Here is a 20,447-nt window from a genome sequence, read left to right as displayed (position 1 = left end):
TATTATAGCTGAAATGTTTTTTGCATGTCATGGATTCTACGTCTTTGCACTCACCAAGCTAAGAAGTAAAAAATGAGTATAAACTGTACAAAAAGCAGAGGTAAATGTAAAATATCATCTCTTTGATTTGACGTCATCTGTGGCAGGACTTTATGCATGTACAAACATAAAGAAAAGAATCTGAAATCAAGGTGCAAAAAATCTCTGTGCAGAATTAACTCCTCTGGCTTTCTTACGTAGCTTTTGGATTAAGGTGATTCAGCTTTGTTTTTCTGCAGAACTGCCAAATCACTGCCAAAACAAGCATTAGAAGTCTTGGTAACTCAGTTTCTGTTTACTTTTTTCTTACAAAAGACAAGCATGATAAACCATGAGAGTCAGAGTTTTAAGTTCTTGTGTTTACAATTGCTTTTAGTTAGTACTTGTTAAAATATTTTCACTATCATAACTGTGTTTTAACCCATGGGCTACTAGAGGAGGGATTAGACACAGGATTTTGAACTCCTAGCAAGAGGTGCTGTACTTGCAGGCATGACTTGAGCATCCTTGTGAAGTAGGCACCTCGTGATATAGTTTCTACCTTCTGGAGTGAGGCTTCTGAGTGTCCTTAAGAATAGATACTTAGATTCCTAGCTTTCCCAAATACTGATGTTTCAGAGGACACAGACTCACATTTGAGTCACACCTAGCAAATATCCTGTGTGGAAATGAGTGAAAATGAATATTAACGTTTTTGTTAATCTCTTTTCCCTTAGCATCTTTTCCCTTAGTGGTTGAAATTTCTGAAATCCACGATTTAAAATTTGCAAGTTATGCAAAAGCTCAAACACTGTTTTGCATCAACACATCATCAACAGGATAAAACTGTTGGCCATGTTTCTTCATGGTCTACTACAAATAACATTCCTTGTTAGTGGGTGAACAGTCTAGCACTTGGTGAATTTGCCTTTTAAAGATCTGGCTATTTTTACATTAATAGAAGGAGGAAGCTTCCTTTAGAAATTATTATACCCTTAAAAATTTAAAATAATAGGCAAAGCTCTATGAAACCAAACATATAGTCTGTATTTTTGTCAGTTGTCAAATAATTTGACAAATAATAACCCTGCTAGATTCAAAAGTTGAGAGGAATAGTTTCTAAATGTGAGAAGAAAGTCTGTCAACCCAACCAGTATTCTTAAATATTTGGTTGGTTGACACTCTTAATGAGAGAACTAAATAATATGAGGACTAATATGGAGACTTAAGCAAATAGACAACATTCATTCACTTTTTGCTAAGGTATTCACTTCCATTCTTACACTTCTGCTTCCCTTTAGTGCAAAGAAGTTGATGAGAAAAAGCTTTGGCTCCATTGTGTGACAAGGTGGGATACTTGAAACTTTTCAATATCCTGGCATGTAATGCTTTGGAAGATGTCCAAAGTACCCATCTTTTATTCCAGCTGGCATGTAAGATACCCTTTCACTGTCAAGACCTGAAAAGCTTTACTCAGAAAATTTATAAAATTTCACTGCGCTGCATGAGAAACAGAGTAATTTTTTTTTTTTTTTTTTTTTTTTTTTTAGATCTAATGACAGTATTTCTGTCTCCCAAATTATTTTATTCGTTGGGTTTTGTTCCTTTTGACCTAATTCTGATGGAATTTTAAATATTTAAAGAGAATAATAAACCTTGAGGTCATGTGTGCTCATATTGTAATAATTTTGGGAGATTTTTTTTGGTACATTATCTTCAGTTGGAATGAGGTAACACATCAAGAAAAAAATAATTAAGATTCGTTATACATATAAGTTCTAATCTACTCTAAAAATTGAATTCATGCAACTACAAAGACTAAGTTATAATCTTTAACAACTTTATTGAATAAAAGCATAATTTTAGATAAAAATTACTAGCTCTCTATGAATGTATTATATCAAATATTGAATATTATAGAGAACAGACTTTTGACAATGAGGAAGAGGTCATTGCCCTAGTCTTGAGGCTATAAAATCTTACTGCTATCTCGTCCTTATGGCTTTATGAGTCTTCAAATATTTTTTGCTGAGACCTTACTTCTCCAATTCCTTATGATATCTCTATGTGAGACAAAAGTTTTTAACAGCTCATAAGATGTTCTGTGCATTTTCTCTGTGAAACTCTAAAGACCACCTTTGCAACTCAGAGCAACTTCTGGATTCTCTTCCACAGTGTATATACCTTGGAGTTGATGTTACAAAAGGATACTCAGATGAGAAGAGATCAAGAATGTCTTTGGAACCATTTTTGATTGAAGCAAAGTTATCTTAAAATCTGTAGAGGTGAAACTCCATTTAGATATTAAAATATATTGACTTCTGGCTATCATGTACAGATGAAGTTGCAGCTCCGCTGTTAGATTTTCAGAGAACTGTTACATATAATGTGAAGAATGGGTACATGAAGTGTGTGTGCATTGAGTAGAAAGATGTGTATTATAAAAAGGCAGAATTTAAAATACTCTTGAATTACTAGAAGTTCTTAACCTTTCTAAAGACACCCTTGTTTTCAACAAAAGCAAGACTATATATGTATTTATAATTTTAGAAATATTACTGTTGTCTGCCCTTTGACAAATCTTTGACAAGTAAAGCTGGTGTCTGTGGTTTTTTTAATTTTTTCAGGAAAAGAAGATTGAGTTTGCTTAGTAAAGACATGATGCTGCAAGCTAAAAAGTTGGCTTGGTTGACCTCAGTGGGCAGGGATAAAGTGGCAGTGAAGGACAGCAGCCAGGGAGTGTGCTTGCAACTCAGATGAGAAGGTCTGAAGGTGTACTGGATTCTCTTTCTCTGTTTCTGAACAGAGCATCTGGAAAGCTGCATGTAAGTCCTGGGGACCTACAAGGGTGATCTGCCAGAGCACTTCAGACCTTTGGGCCTTGAAGCAGGCTCTGAGTGCTGAGAAGGGGAAGGAAAAAGACTGTTATGTTGTCTGATAGGGTAGCTTTAGAAAAGAAAGTACTGATGTTTCTGGGGCTGCAAATAATGGGACAGTGGATTACTTTAAATTGTGAATACATAGCAAACACAATCGTTCATTTTTTTTCCTGTCACTGATGTCCTCCATTCATTCCCGCACTGGTTTTAGAAAACAATTTTGCCAGTTCTGTTTGTGCCATACAAAATTAGACCGATTTCAGCTGGGAATTTGACAAGATAACTGCTGTAAACTCCTCACAAAACCACGAAGAAATTGGTAAAAGCTGGTCTCTAATCAAAGATCTGCCCCAGAAGGAGATTGGGTATCCTCAGGCAGAAGACCAGTTCTTATGACAATAACTTCTCATATCTCTGGCTGAATGAAAGAGGCATAAGCATCTTGCCTGCATGTCTTTTTTCTAAAGTTGTTGAGATTTTGAATTCCTATTTGAGAGAGGTGTATCTTGGAGCAAATCACTGAATTTATATCAAGAAGTAGAGAAGAAGACTAAATACCTTCCAGTTTAGCAAGTGAGCTGTTGAGGACCAGCCTCATAAATGCCTAGACATCCCTAAAGAGTGAACAGGGAGCTTGAACACCAAGCTCAAACCAACCATTTCCACACAAATTTGTGGACGTTCCTTTAATTTCTGCCATGCTGAGGTTAAATGGTTTTTTTTCACACCTACTTCTGATCTTCCACTCTATATTTAAACACAGTTTTATTTATGTAAAGCCTTGCTTTTATGTCAAGAATCTTGATTTCAGAAAACTATATCATCAAACACGATACTTATAGAATGAAAATATTTACTAAATAGTTTTAAAGAGATATCTCAAATTAAAGGAGTTACATTGAAAACATGACAAAAAGGTAACACTGAGAGACTTAACAGTTAATAGTAGTTAATTAACTATGTAATGCCATAAATGCCAATTAAATAAATATTTTTAATTCTTGAATTAATAAGGCAAGGTCTTTTACATGTGAAAGTTCACAGGATATCCTCCTCCTTAGGGTCAAATATTTTCAGCTGTATTATGTAAAATATTTATGAATTTAAATTCGACTTCCACAAATTGTATATATTCCTTGTAAACACATATTACCAGCACTATATTTCAATGCATCATCTTGTCACAAAACAGTGGGTTTCAACAACTCCAGCTTTTGTAAATCACACTTAAAATGATTGAAGCCATCTAATTTTCATGAAAAAACAGTGGAAAATTAATTTAAGAACACATTTAGTTACACATATGGTTGCAATCAAATGCTTGTTTTAAATTACTTAATTAGAACAGTTTGTCATACTTACTGGAAACTAGCATAATAGTGGTGTTGAGACCACAAAAGTCAGAGAGGGATTGAAATGACTGTGAGTGAAAGGAAAAGAGCAAGTGTTTTAAAAATTCCAGAGTTTAACAGTTCTGGAAAAAATCAGTCCTCGATTCCAGTCACACATCTCTATGTGTGAACACACATATATGTTTTCTTATGGTAAGAATTGTAAATTTGGTTTTTTCGTAGTATTTCACCCACAGTAAACTGTAATTACTAAAACTGGGTTGAGATACACTACATATCTCACAGTGGTACCACACAGAAAAAAGGAAAAACATTCAGTCACTGCTTGGCTTTGCCTCCATGGGATTTTCCATTTGGAGCTTTAGTTACAAACAGCGTCCCTCAGAAGTCCTTCCAAAACTTTATGGAAGGAAGATTGATGGAAACATCATGGCATGACAAACGTCAGTAGTGATGCTCTACAAAAGTTTCTGGGATTCAAATGAAAGTTGTTTACTCTGACTTCTGCTGATGCTCCAAGAGGTTTCTCCTTCAGACATGTTTGAACCCAGACTCTGACTGCAGGCTCTCTGCACTCACATTACACACTGGCCAGCAGCTCACCTTGTGGGGAATTTTAAAAGTTTACCAAACAAAATTTTATTTTCCCACAAGCTCACTGAGTTTTACTCAAATGCATCATCTGACATGTTCTGGTTTCAGGTTTCATAGTACCAACATTTATATGGCCATACCACAGAGCCCCACTTCTTCAGACATCCATTTATATTTAGATAAAAACTGAAGTACTTCAACACCTTCTTTGCCTTAGCCTTCAACAGAAGACTGGTTGTTTTCAGAAGGCAAAAAGGCCTCTTAGCTGGTAGACAGGGACTGGGAGCGGAATAGACCCCCGATAGTAATCCAGGACGAGGTAGGTGGTGACCTTTGGGGCCATTTAGTCACTCATAGGTCTCCAGGAGTGGATGGGGATTCATCCAAAGGTACTGAGATATTTGGTGGAAGAGCTCACTAAGCCACAGTCTGTAATTTACCATCAGTCCTGGCACACTGGGGAGGTTCTAAGTGACTGCAGATTGGCCATTGTGACACCCATCCACACGAAGAGTCAGCAGGAGAATCCAGAGGACTACAGACCTGTCAGCTTGGCCTCGGTGCTCAATGCAGGGCAAGAAAACAAAGGGGCTTTAGTAAAAGGAGAACAGAGACCACTTGGTTAAAGAAAGGAAGCTTATTCCGCTGAGCTAGGGAGAAGATGTAACAAAGTTTCTAAAAAGTAACAGATGGAACTGTCAGAGTTTGCAAAAGCTATAACAATAATGCTTGTTCTGAAAGAAATATTCCCATGCCGTAATCATTTTTTCTATTGGCTGTCTAGAGGGGTGTTGTTTTAACCTGATGGCAAAAAATATTATAAAAACCGTATGCTTTTCTAATAAATGTTCTTGGCCATATCACTGTCTGGGGAGCAAGCTTTTGTGTTGATACACTGCAGCCTGACAAGGTTATGGAGCAAATCATCTTGAGTGCGATCACTCGGCACATATGGGACAGCCAAGGGGCCAGGAGCACAGCCAGCATGGGTTTAGCAAAGGCATGTCCAGCCTGACCAGCCTGGTCTCCTTTTGTGACGAGGTGACCCGCCTGGTGGGTGGTCATAAAAGGCTGTGGATGTTGACTACCTGGACTTCAGAAAAGCCAGTGACATGGTCTCCCATAGCATTCTCTTGGAAAAGCTGGCAGCCCACAGCTTGGACAGGCATAGTCCTTGCTGGGTAAAAAAACAGAGAGTGGTGGTGAATGCAGCTATATCCAGTTGACCTCTGGTCGCTTCTGGTGTCTGACATGGATCGCTGTTGGGCCCAGTCCTGTTTAATGTATTTATTTACAGTGTGCATGAGGTGATCAAAAGTATCCTTAGTAAGTTCATGGGCAACACTAAGTGGGTGCAAGTGTTGACCTGCTGGAGCATGGGAAGGTCTGCAGAGGAATCTGGACAAGGTGGCTTGATGGGCTGAGGCCAAGTGGATGGGGTTCAACAAGACAAAGTACCAGGTCCTGCACTTGATTCACAGCAGCCCCATGCAGTGCTACAGGCTGCTGGTCAACAGTGACTGAATATGAGCCAGGTGTGTGCCCAGGCAGCCCAGAAGGCCAATGACATCCTGGGTTACAGCAAAAATAGTGTGGCCAGGGCAGGAACCATCCAAATGTACTGGGCACTGCTTAGACCTCACCTCAAATCCTGTGTCCAGTTTTGGGCCCTTCACTACAAGAAAGACACTGAGGTCCCTGAGTGTGTCCAGAGTAGAACAACAGAGCTGATGAAGGGTCTGTGTAGCAACGTGGGGTTTTAGGATTCCATGTGCTCCTTTGTGCCTCTGCTTTGTATACCATTGGTTCATTTTGAAATATGCTCTGCTGTACCCCAAAATCTATTGGTGGGTTCCCTACGCCTGTCTTCCCTTCAGACTCCCCGGTACTGGCTCTGGGGGAGACAGTCCCTCCCCTTCCTTTCCCTTTATAAGTCAATGTCCAGATCACCTCGTGGTCTTTCCATCTCTGGGCTGGCACCCCTTATCCCGTCCCTGCCTTTCCTCCCCCCTTCTCCTCCCCTGCAACCCCCTTTTCCCCGTTACCCCAAATAAACCAATCTGCCAGAACAGAGATGGAGTCCAGTTCTTCCTTTGTCTCACGACATTCCTGCTTGAATTGACGTGGATGGAGGACTGCCACCATGCCATGGAACCTCGGGGGCTCCTCGCCCCGGATCCGGTGAGAGACCCGGTCCGGGGCGGAGCCGGCCTGTGCAGCCCTCCCGGACCATGATACAACAGGTCTGGGGCACAAATCCTTGGGGAGCAGGTGAGGGAGCTGCAGTTGTTTAGCCTGGAGGAAAGGACACTTGAAGGATACCTTGCTGCTCTGTACAGCTGCCTGAAAGGAGGTTGTAGCCAGGTGGGGAACAGCCTCTTCTTCTAGGCAATGAGTGACACAGGCCTCAGGCTGTGCTAGGGGAGGTTCAGGTTGAACATCGGGAGGAATTTCATCATGGAAAGGGTTGCTGAACACTGGAACTGCCCAGGGAGGTGGTGGTCACCATCCCTGGAAATAATGATAGTAAAGAACTGGATGCACCATTTAGCGTCATGGTCTAGTTAACAAGGTGGAGATTGGTCAAAGGTTGAATTCAATGGCTTTGGAAATCTTCTCCAACCTTAATGATGCTGTCACTCTGTGATTTATGTTTTCCATTATAGCTCTCATTCCTCTTTTAAAGTACCTCTAGAACATGAATATTATTTGACTAAACTAATGGACAAGAAAAATACATTTATATTTTCTCTGCTCTTACACAGACTGATCAGATACATTTCCCTAACTAATTTTTCAGCTGCCAAAGTTTCCACCTTTCCAGACTGCTATTACTGTCTTCTTCCAAGACTGATCCCTTCAAACTGTTCCCTGTCACAACAGCAGCATCACATAAAAAATTGTGTGTTTGTTTTCACAGAGCTTTGTGTTGTGCATAAATCTAACACTATAAGCATAATATGGAAGCTTAATCACACACTGAACATGCATCAAAATAATCAATGTATGTCAATGTGGCTAGCACAGGTCTTTCCCATGAAAATTCCTTTTGTGTTTTATAAATAAAGATAAGGTTTGGATGTTATTGAAAACAGCGTCCCAGGATTTGGACGGTGCAGGCCTGGCCAATCGGGCCTAGGGGGAGGTTTCTGACTGACCAATCTGGGTGACCTTTGAAAACTCTCTATATATGATGAAATCAAAACAATAAAGGTCTTTTCCTTCTTGCCACTGAGAACTGACTTCCTTACTCTGCTAGCGTCTCAACAGCATCATGTCAAAGCATTTTAAACACCAAGGACTAATATATGGTAACATGTATTACTGGGATAGCTTTAAAAGATATTTTAAAAAACCAACAGATGTCTCATAGAAAACTAACTGATATTGCAGGAAATGAAAGTTAGAAATAGAAGTAGCTTTTAGAATCTCAGTAAATACTTGCATACTAGAAATTAATGAAAAATGGAAATTTCTTCCCACCGGAAGTTTTACTATAAAGTACCGTGCAACGAAGGAGAATTCAAAGCCAGGAGTTTCTTTGTTGTTTTCGTGAACTCTTTCTTTAGTACCAGAAATCAAAAGCAGATTATGTCCCCTTTTTCCCTTCCAATTTTAGTATCTTTGAAGCAGGTTCACAATCTGTTTGTTTTAAGACCTCTTTAGTGTCACACCAATTAGTCAGATAGCCAGATCAGGAGCTGAAAGCAAACACTTGGTTATCAGTAAGAATGAAATTCTCTGTGCCTTTCTACCAGACACATTTTCCATCCTTCCTCTGTAAATGGAAAAAGAGAAAAGAAGAAAAAAAAAAAAAAAGAGAAAGTGCAAGCTATCTCAGGACAGGGTAGAGATTGACAGAAAATTCTGATTCAAATGCAACTTGCTTCTCTTACAACTCAATAGTGCGACTTTATGTTTTGAAACTTTATATATAGGTTAGGATTACCCTGTAACTTTAGATTTTGCTGGTTTTCTGTATCATGAAAATGATTGTTGTAATCCATATTTTGATTGTTTTTTCCCCCAAGTGTAAGAATACAAAATAATGTACAAGAGTCAACAGTCTGGAGCTACAGCGTGTGTCATTAGTAAAATTCACACACCTGAAATGATACAGAAAAAAAAAAAATAGGAATAGAACAGCCTCATCAGTCTCTCTTATGTCCTTTTGTATCAAAAACTGAAGGTACCTGCCAGATACTGACCAAAATATTTGAAGTTTTTTTTCATAGTACTCAGAATCAGTACTGAGTTTGAATCACAGATGGAGTGAAATAGAGAGCTCTTGTCTCTGTCTGAGTTACATATGTCTTTACTCAAAGAGAAATTACAGTTATCATGTCTGTAGTATGGCTTTTTTCCCATCAGCACAGTCTTTAGATTAAATGCTTCTGTGCTAAGGAGAGATTGTTGCACTCTTCCTCCCTTTCCTCTTCCCTTTTATCTAAATTACAAAAATCTTCTGAAGTTTACTTTTACTTTTATACCCTCTGAAGAGAGAAGGAATTATATTAGAATTTCAGTGATGGAGAGCACCGGCAAGATTAAATCTGATCTAAAAGGAAGAGGATCAGGAGAAAAATACCTACAATATAAAATAAAAAACCCAAACCACTCAAAACCAACAGCAATTTTCAGGATAAAGTTCAATTCCTGTGTTCTCAAAAGCAATTGTCCTTTCAAGAAACTGCCTCTTTTTTTTTTTTTTTTTTCTTTTGTCTTTAAGGAATAGATGTGATTCCAAATGAAGCATTTGTTTCTCCATTTTTGTTTTGGAGTAGGAAACACACTACTCCTGTTCAGTTCCTGAGTATGAAAAAAGAAAACAGCAGCAGTCTGTTAGGGAAGAGATGATGTCAAATGGAAATCAGTGTTATTTATTCTTGACCCCAAGTAGTAGGGGATTTACACAATTAAGAAGAACAATAAGGGTGTTTGTGTGTCAGCAGGTTGAATAATCTGTCTCTCTCCCACTGTTATGTTTCTTAAAACATTTTCCCATGTTTCTGCCACTGCTCCAAGAAGTATTGCTAGTTAAACAGATGAACTGTTCTGAGGAGGTATTTATGCTCAGCCCAGTGTGCATTTGAAGCTTCTGAATCTTTGGGACGACACTAAAGATTGTTCAACAAGAAGTCTGGTAGAATTAGTGAATAATTGCAGTAATAATGAACACCTAGAGAATAAACTGCCTATCCTATGGCTCCAGAAGCATAAGCACATACTGGCTAGGTTGGGAAAATTTTGGTATTTCCAAGTCTGATACTTTTTTTACTTGATGTTGACTTAAGAGACAATATATTAGTATGCTGTCATTGCATATAAACTCAGTAAGCTTCAACAGTGTAATAAATACCAGGTCCATTAAACAGAGAGGAGACTTTGCTGATATGAAATACATTGGTCCCTTCTGCTTGTGCAATATGCACTCTTTGAGATTCAGAATTGTTAGAAAGACATGGAAACATGATATGGTATTAGCACTCCATGTGTCTACCTGAATACTAAACTCACACCAATAAAGAGAATTTTTTCTAGTTTTGACAAAGATGCTGTATGAAAATGCTTAAAGCTGTGGATAGATTCTACAAACCTCAATTACAAGAGAATATTTTAAGTGATTGGGCAATTACACATTGATCAACTAATCAGACATCCTGTTCCTTTATTATTACATGCTGTTGGACTTGTTTTAATATGCTAGGAAACTTATCTTAAGGCAGAATTATAGTAATTTTAAATGGAAAACATAGGTGGGAGTCGTTCTTGCTGATAGCATTTTGAGTGGGGTTTCTTGGGAAAAAAAAAGATATTGAAGTGTTGTAGTTGCAGAGATAGGCCATGGAACTAGATTTCTGTATCTTTCCAAAATAGCCTTGGAAATGTCTCTTTTTTCTTTTCTCTTCTCTCTCTTTTTTTTTTTTTTTTTTAAATATTTGAATTTGCCTTTGGCTTGAATTTGCCTTTCTGCTCCTCTAAGAGAGTACTTGGGCTGCTGTTGCTGAAATGAATGATAACCTGCAAGTCACTTCTAACTGAACGTGGGATCAGAAAAAGCTCTATTCCTTGTGGTCATCTGTGGGGAGCTAAAAAACAATTTAGTATCTTAGCAAAGAAAGACCTGAGGCACCAAATTAATCTTAGTTCAAATAAATATTCTGAAGAGAAATGAAGGCCTTAGAGTAGACACGTGGTATTGGACTACTCCATGCTTGTGTAAACTTTTTGTTAACTATTTTGTTTCTAGAAAGAACAGGCGGGGGGGAAATGAAGAGGGTAGATTTAGAATAAAGAAGCTTTGTAGGCACAGCTACAGTTAACCAGTATCAAATCTTGGAAAAGACACATTCGTTTGGTGGAGAATGAAAATCAAAGAAACTTCTCTAAGCTTCTAGAAGTGATTGACATTTTTCCACATATTAACAGAAAGCAGAAAAAAGGCTATAAAAGTAAACCTGATTTTATTTCATACAAAAGATTATTAAAAAGATATTTTCTAGACACTTTTCAAATTGAGCAATATTTTTCAGGAAGGGTACCTTTCTGTGTGTAATGATCCAGACTCTATTGCCACCAAGACTAGTGAAACTTTACATTTAAAGGTGATAAAAATGGTAATTAGTCTATCACCTATTTTCTTTTTTTTTTTTAATACATATGCAAAGAGGTAATCAGCCTTCTCCAAACTAAAAGGAACCTTTTAAAGTCACCTCTGCTTTTTCATTTGGCTTGTGTTTTCTGCCTCCCTGGATGGGAAATTTAAGTCTTTAGATTCCACAGAATGGAAAGTGCTATGAAAATATGAAATATTATAACTCTGAAATGTTAAAAAAAGATTTAGCATGGTAATGAATCAGATCCAGCACCTGTTTGCATCACTTGTATGATATACTTCAGTTATATAATTGAGATATTGCAAGCAGCACCACATAGAATACAAATGTTTGTTTGATGGATTACACAAAATAAACTGTTAGAGGGTAAAAATGTTATCCCAACCAATTGGCTGATTAAGATTTTATGTGAACTGCAACACTCTATCAGAGAAAGCATCTGGTACTGCCTTCCAGAAAACATCCAATGAACTCCCATGAATGGCATTTTCTTCTAGAGGAAAATACTGTCTTGATTGAAAATAGTATTTTTGATAGAAACAACAGTGAACCACATTTGGGAGGAAAACAACAAGCATGCTATTATTATTTTCCTAATATTATATGAAGCAACTGTGAAGTGGTTAGTAGTGGACCATTTAAGAAAAAGAATTCCCCTAATTTTTCCTAAAATATATAGTTTGTGAGGTGGTCAAATCACCCATGAGACAAGGCAAAGAAAAGTATATGATGAAATATGCTAGTTTCCATCAGGTAAAATGTGGAATTTTTCTTCACATGTCAGTGAAGATATTCAAAGAAAAGCAACAAGATGATATCTCAGCTGTTAGTGGTAAGTAGCTCCAGTTCAACCATACAGGTCTGGGAACACACTGTGTCCTGTGAGTAAAAACCTGTAGTAGTGTTATCAAAGTTCCTGCACTCCAAGACATGAGATAAATCTTCCAGCGCAAAGACAAATTGCTTGAATCAAATCACTTTTTCTAAACTATTCTGAATATATTCTGCCTCTATTTAAGTATTTCTAGGCAAATGCTGTATTTGCAATAGCACAGTAGGTATTTTTCCCAAACCCAAGAGATCTGAACCCAGGAAACCAGGGCATCAGAGACGTAGAAAAGTCAGCTATACTTGTAAAGGTTAGCAATAGAGTTGCAGTGGTTTGGTTACTTTAGTGTCTGGTATTGGAATGAATTAACTTGTTGCATTTAATCCCTGGCAGAAGTCAGAGGAATCTACATCATAGGAAATCCACTTTATTGTAAACTGTTATATTAAGCAGACATATGAACATTCGTAATCCAATAATTTCAGTTCCACCCTTTCATGCAGAACTCCACAGGCTGCAAGTGTTCACTAGAGGCAGCTGCTTTGCACTGCCTTACAGTACAGGACGCTGCAACTGTAACAGGACTTGGGTCCAGAAAGCTAATTTCTCCTTTCAAACATTTCAAGTCAGATTTTGAGTAAGCCTCCTGTTCCATCAGTCCTACACAAAAATTAAGAGGTTTACGGCATCTACACGTGAGACCATTTGGGGGCCCACGGCCTTCTATATTAACGACATGTTGTTAACATTCCTTCCAGGCTGCTAAACAAGTGCACAGTGGAGAATTCTGGTCCAGGGCACAGACCTGTACTGCTATTTGGTGCCCTGTAACCTTCCTCTGTGTCCTGGGAGCCTGTGTTTCTAGGCCACTCATTGAACATGAAATATCCCTTTTTGAGTTAGGACACAACTGCTTTGTCAGGCTTCTCAAAATGTGTGTAAACCAACTTTGGCGAAGCCTCAGGATCAAGCACAGAAATATAACAAAGAAAAAAATGGTTTGAAGTATTCTAAGAAGTACTACTTTTCATAGTACAAACGTGTTAAATAACTGTCACAAGCAAAAAGAGGTATTTCTGGCAGCTAAATGCAATTCTTCTGCTATGCATTTCAGAAGACCACAACTTGAAGTTATGTCTTTAAGTGGCTTAAGAAGGTATAGATTCTTTATCAATCAGATCACTTCATTGAACATTTTTTTTTTATTTCATTTCATCAGAAAATCCATTCTTAAAATAAGAGCATGGTGCTAACAATGTCAAGGTCATGGGTTTTATCCCTGTACAAGCCACTTCACTTCACTAAGGTGCAACTAAAGTTGATGTAGATGATTCTTGGGGGTCCCTTCTGACTCAGAATATTTTGTGATTCTGTGATTCTGTGATAGCTACTCCAAAAAATAATACCTTAAATAAAATATGATTTCTTCCATAAAACCACACGGAATCTATATGAAACTCTATGAAACTCTTGGTGCTCTGCACAGAATTACACTTTACTTGATGACAATCTTCCTCCTTTCCTAATGCAAAACTCAGCTGCAATTATGTTTGGCAGGTAAACTTGCTCCTCTTTGCTTTCCATAAAAATGTCTAGAATACACTGAATTTTTTCCAAAGCACATTAAAATAACTTTGACACATGTGGCCTGAAAGTTGCACATGTAAGGTACATATATCTGTATCATTGGTCATGGAAGTCATTAAACAAACAAAAAGATCAACTTCCATCTTATGGGATTTGAAAGTGAACTGTGTAGGAGTAAACAATCATTTAAATTAAATGAGGAGAATGTTCATGATATACAGGGATAGTTATACTAGAAAAGCTTAAATACTGAAAACATGGGAAGATTAAATCTGGAAAACACATAATGGTAAAGGCATCGTCTCTGAATAGTACAGTATTCAGAATTGGAATAATCTCCCTGAGAAAGCTTCATTAACTACTTGATGATATACCAGATCTGCAGTAGAATCTGTAGACACAAAATTAAATTATGCAAATTGCTTCAACACATTTCCTAATCCAAAGGAGAATAGGAAATGACACAGGAGAAGCTGCCTGTAACCTAAGCTTTAACAGATGTCCTCATGTATATCACAGGTACACTAAGTTTGCTGAAAACACAAAACTGGGAGGACCTGATGACTCCCTTGAAGGCAGAGAGCCCCTGAAGAGAGACCTTGGCAATTAAGAGGACTGGGAAATCACCAACTGTATGAAGGATGAGGCAACCCTGGATGTACAGACAGACTGGGAATGAGAGGCTGGAGAGCAGAGTCATGGAAAATGACCTGAGAGTCCTGGTCAATGAAAAGCTGAATATGAGCCAGCAGCGCTCTGGCAGCTGCGAGGGCCAACTGTGTCCTGGGGGGCATTGCCAGCTGGGCAAGATTGTCCTGCTCTGCTCTGCACTGGGGCAGCCTCACCTCCAGTGCTGGGGACAGTTTTGGGTGCCACAACACAGAAAAGGCATTGAGCTGTTAGAGAATGTCTAAAGGAGGGCATGGGGATGGTGAAGGGCCATGTGAAGCCTTGTGAGGAGTGGCTGAGGGCACTTGTTCTGTTCAGCCTGGAGAAGAGGAGACTGAGGAGAGACCTCATTGCAGTTGCAAGTTCCCTGTGAAGAGAAGAGGAGGGGCAGACACTGATCTCTTCTCTGTGGTGACAGTGACAGGACCAAAGGGAACAGCCTGAAGTTGTGTCAGAAGAGATTTAGGCTGGATATCAGGAAAAGGTTCTTCACCCAGAGGGTGGTAGGACACTGGAATAGGCTCCTCAGGGAAGTGGTCACAGCACTGGAAGAGTTCAATGCTCTTGGACAATGCTCTCAGTCACATGTTGTGCCTGTTGTGGATGTCCTGTGTAGGACAGGAGTTTGATTTACATGATCCTTGTGGGTCCCTTCCAACTCAGGATATTCTGTTCTGTGATTAAACAATCCTCATCCTAAAAACATGTTTTGCATGTCTACTTGTTTTATCCGCTCACTTGTGAAACAAAATGGCATTCTGCAATATCCCATTTCTTTGTCTCTTCTGCTGGAATTTTCATAGCTGTTTTACTAGTTAAATTTCTTATTTCTCTGCCTATTTTACTTTCCTGCTGCTCACTGCAAGTATACTTTAAAGAAATCTTTATAGGTGGTTGAAATATACTCTGTAATTCTACACTCACTCTTTCCTTTTGGCTTTTACCATTTTTATGACTCTCAGTGTTTTCCCTTTCCAGATTGTTTCTGTTACTTAAAAGCCCTGTGCTTCTTATTTGTACTAACTTTTTGCATCCTCTTACTACACAGGCCTCTGTATCCCCATTTCCTGTTTAAGTTTGAAAGGACTGAATTTCTACTATAGCATCTATAAAATTATATTCCTAATGAAGATTGTCACACATTCAGTATCTTATTATTTAAAAATAAAACCTATCTAAAAATCTTTTTACTTTTATGTTATTCTTATCTCTCTGGGTTTTTTTCATGGAGGTGTGATGTGAAAGCATCTATTAGACTGAAGTTAATTTATTGGGGGGCTTTTTGAGTTGTATGGTTCCCACATTAATAATTTTTGACATCCATTTAACAGAAGTAGCAGGTTTTATTTTGAATTAAAATTTAAGTCACCGTCGTTGGGGTACTTTAAAATTCCAGACAATTATTATCATATCAAGAAAATATGACCTCCACAGCATCTTGAGTGATTCCTACTTTGTTTCAGTGAATTTCACTTCAGTTACCAAAGAAAGGCCACTGGTCCCAGGTTGCTATACCAATATTACACAGAGGGTTTGGAAAATTTAAATCTTCCAGTTCAGTTTATTGCTGGACAACTTCAGCAAATAGCTTCGGTCATCCTGTGGAGCAGGCACAATCACTGTAAAACATCAATGTACACTTGTACAAAAAGCTGGAATTCCTGCATTGGTGTTTTGGAAAGGTGAACACAGGCAGAATAATTTCACAGTCTTTGCTAAGAAAGAAGAGTAAATATTTTTGTGAGACTTTTCCACAGCCACTTTCCAAAGCTCAGAAACAGAAAACCAGAGACATAAATATGAATCTTGACAAAAATAATCTGAGAACACTCTTCCTGCATAGAAATGTCACTGATAGTAGGACAGAAAAATTAGCCCCGTCAGATAAGAGCTCTAAGATTCTCTGAAATCATACTCTGAAAGAAGAAACTCTGATGGAAATATAAATTTACATGTATGATATACTACAGTTTTGTGTGACATGGATGTATTTTCGTGATAAAACCTCAGTTATTGTATTAATAAAGATGTATTTTTAATGAGTATATGATCCTGCTCTGATTGCACAGTGACAGAAATTTTACTGTGTATATTTGATTTTCTTTGTTTGAAATAACAAGTGCAATAATGTCAATGTTTCTTTCAATTGGAGCAATAACATCACAAAAATAAATAACTATGCATTAAATTTTCCATTAAAGGCAAGAAGCACTTGTTATGCATATTTGGACAATAGCTTTAACACATTAACTATGTATGATGTTTACTGTGTCCTGAACAGGTATTTATTAGATCTGGCCATTTTCAGAAGAAAAATTTTATCCCTGTTTCTAAATTAAATTCTTTAGATTAAAAATTAGGAGGAATTGGAATTCCGGTAACAGTTCAGTGCTGGAACTAGATGGCCTTTAAGGTCCCTTCCAACCCAGATAATTCTATTGCTCTATGAGTCTATAATTCAGAGCCATCAGTCCTTCCTTCCTTTCCGATAAATAGTAAATCAAAGATGCCAGCTGTGAAAACTAAATGGATTATATTCTGGTCTCTGATTCAAAAAAGGACAGAAAGAGAGAAAGAGAGAGAGAAAGAAAGAGAGAAAGAAGGAAAGAGAGAAGGAAAGAGAGCGAGAAAGAGAGCAAGAGAGAAAATGGAAGAAAGGAAGAAAGAAAGACAGAAAGAGAGAAAAAGAAAGAAAGGGAGAAAGGAAGAAAGAGAGAAAAAGAAAGAAAGAAAGAAAGAAAGAAAGAAAGAAAGAAAGAAAGAAAGAAAGAAAGAAAGAAAGAAAGAAAGAAAAAGAAAGAGAGAAAGAGAGAGAAAGAGAAACAAAGAGAGAGAAAAAGAGAAAGAGAGAAAGAGAGAGAAAGAGAAACAAAGAGAGAGAGAAAGAAAGAAAGAGAAAAAGAGAGAGAAAGAGAGAAAGAGAGAGAGAGAGAGAGAAAGAAAGAAAGAAAGAAAGAAAGAAAGAAAGAAAGAAAGAAAAAGAAAGAAAGAAAGAAAGAAAGAAAGAAAGAAAGAAAGAAAGAAAGAAAGAAAGAAAGAAAGAAAGAAAAAGAAATGAAAGCAAGGCAAACAGAGACTATTTGAAAAAGGAGATCAACAACCATCCAAACATTGACAGAGACAAGCCAAGGAAGTAGAGTTGGAGAGTGGCAATAGTCACAAACCTACTGGGTCGTAAATATGCCGAGAGAAAAGGATCTTGGAAGAATTATACATGCTCCTGTACATTCTTTACAAATAGTATCTAGTATTTTCAGAATAGTAAAGAAGCCTCCAATTTATCACTTCATAGCATCAGATTAACATCTTTATCAGTGAAACAGCTATACTTGCAACACATGTCCTCTATTCTTGTAGAATGAATGGACTCAGCTCCTGAGGAATAACTCAGTGTTGTGTAATAACAACAAACTTTTTTATACCTAATTATCAACAACTTGTTGGAACACCTCAGAAGCATTCTCTTTCAGATGGATGTGGCATATATACAGAGAGAAAAATGTTGTCTGCTTGAAAAAGAAATCTCTTTGTCATTGATTAAAAGACTATTGATTTAAAATTGATTAAAACACTATTCTTCAGAGGATGGTTCTATCACATGGCAAAAAAAGGCTGAGAGACTGAAGAAACATTTAGTTAGGGGCAGCTTCCTGTTTATAAAAAAACATCTCTCTGTCTCATTAAACTTGTCAGGATTGAAAAGCTCAGCAACCCATTTGGTTCTGAATGACCTCTACTTTTTCATTAAGGGAGCTGTCAGAAATGACCATAATCCTTAATCTGCAGAAATGTTCTTTAGTCCTCTCCAACTCATCCACATAGTTGGCCAGATTTCTACCCTCCAAAATTACAGTGATAAAACATGTCATTATGAAGAGAGACAAAATTCTCCACATCTGATGCATGAACATCTGCTGTTTGCAACCTAGATGAAAGTCCTCTGGTTTTGGCTCAGTGACAGTGAAGCTGTGCTATCTAGGCCTCCTGTTGTTGGGGGACAAAACTTAGAGGGTATGTCAATACGTAAACCAACAGCAGGGGCTTAGAGAAGATAGATTAAACTAAACAAATATAATAATCATAATAATAATAATAAAATCCTCCAACCTTCCCATTTTTTCTCATGTATTACTTCCATTTGTTACTATCAAGCGAGCTTTTAAGATTTCATCCTGGGGTAAATTACCATGCTGACATGAACATCATAATCTTAATATCAGTATGAGAAATAAAAGGAAATACAATTTCTTATTTATAAAAGCTGTATATTCGTCTTTTTCCCTCATGAAAACAAGATATCACAAGTTAAAGACAAAGATTCAACTGTCATATTTTTTTCATAACTGTTATGTAAATGTGACAGTTGACAGAGAAGAATATTATACAAATAATAATCAGGCATTCAGATTAGTAAAGAGACGTTTCTGTGTGCATGAAGAATTATTTATAAATTGTATTTTCTCAAAAGAACACAAGATTGCCTTAATATGGATTCAAATCAGTGAACTGGAAATCTTTTCCTTTAAAGATTAAGCCTTTCATGAGGTTTGCTGTCCTCTGTTCTCTATTCAATGTGCTGAATCACCCTGCTATTTAAAGAGTCAGAGCACTTACTAGGTGGTTCAGAAGGGGAGCCACACAATCTTTTATTACAACTCACAACAGCCATGGTGTTAGTCTTATACCAAGTTAGATATCTAGGAGAGGAAGAAGATATAAAATAAAACCTATGAGTTCCATAATGATACACTTCAAACACCACGCTTGGGTAGCTGTGAGGGAACTGTGCATTTCTCTTTGACTAATCACCCAGAAAACTATTTATTCTAGTAATTAATTTGTATTTTCAAAACTCTTGAGAATTAGAAGATTTGGGCCTTAGAAAACCATGGAAACATTTTGAGAGTTCAAGCTATCATCAGAAGAAATATGTACATATTAGAATATTGCTTGCATTTCTCTTCTGTCTTCAACAAGGGTAGATAAGAATGCCTATATAATCTCTGACCTGTAATTCTAAACTCTGTACACATATTATATAAGGGGTAAATAAATAAATTCCAGACTAAGTTTTATAGCTGTAAGAATCAATCAGGTACTAACATTAGAGTAGGTCCATCTAAGTATTCATTCAGAGAGTTTTATTCCAAGATTTAGTGAAAACAAGAAATGCTTGAATGTGCAGTGATGGATATTATCAAACTGCCATAGCCAGACATGAGCAAATGACAGTGATCAGAAAAATCAAGGGTAGATACAGCACCTTCCAACTTCCATTTCAGAGCATATTAGCATTAGAGCAAAACCTAGCAATTGATAAGATAATTGCATACGACTGAGTAGGTTGTCTCTTTTCCTCTTAGATTGTCAAGACTCTTAAACTTTAATTCAAAGCTGTTTTGCAGATTGTTATGTATGGCTGACATTAGATTTCTAGACCCCTTGACGTTGTACTATCTTTCAGAAAGTGTATCTAGGAGCTGGAATACTTTTCCAGTCTTTAAAAATATTCTCAAAGATTGCTTCTTTAAGCTAGTCTCAAGTCTGAACCTTTCAAATTGCTCACGGGACAGACAAAAGGCTCATCTTGAAACAAACCCAGAAACCTAATGGGATCTCCATAAACTGGGTAATTTTGGAGTGTTGTAACGAAAACAATAATGAATCCCTAGAAAAAAACACCCCAAAACAAACAAAAAAAGTTTTAATAAATTGTTTATTTTCAAGCTGATAGATACAGAATTTCTGTGTTGATTGAAGATAAAAAAGGAATGTACTGTACAAGGATTCTCGGAGTGAATTTTCAAGGGAAAGGGGAGGTTTCTGACCAGTTTGCCAGTACACTACAAGGATTCTGTGTTCTCTGCGAGTGAAAATCCAAGACATGATTGTTTTGCACATT

Source organism: Lichenostomus cassidix, chromosome Z, assembly GCF_008360975.1.
Source record: "Lichenostomus cassidix isolate B80296 chromosome Z, HeHo_3.0, whole genome shotgun sequence".
NCBI classification, from domain to species: Eukaryota; Metazoa; Chordata; class Aves; order Passeriformes; family Meliphagidae; genus Lichenostomus; species Lichenostomus cassidix.
The sequence above is the reverse complement of the archived record's forward strand: the minus strand, read 5'-3'. Positions refer to the sequence as shown.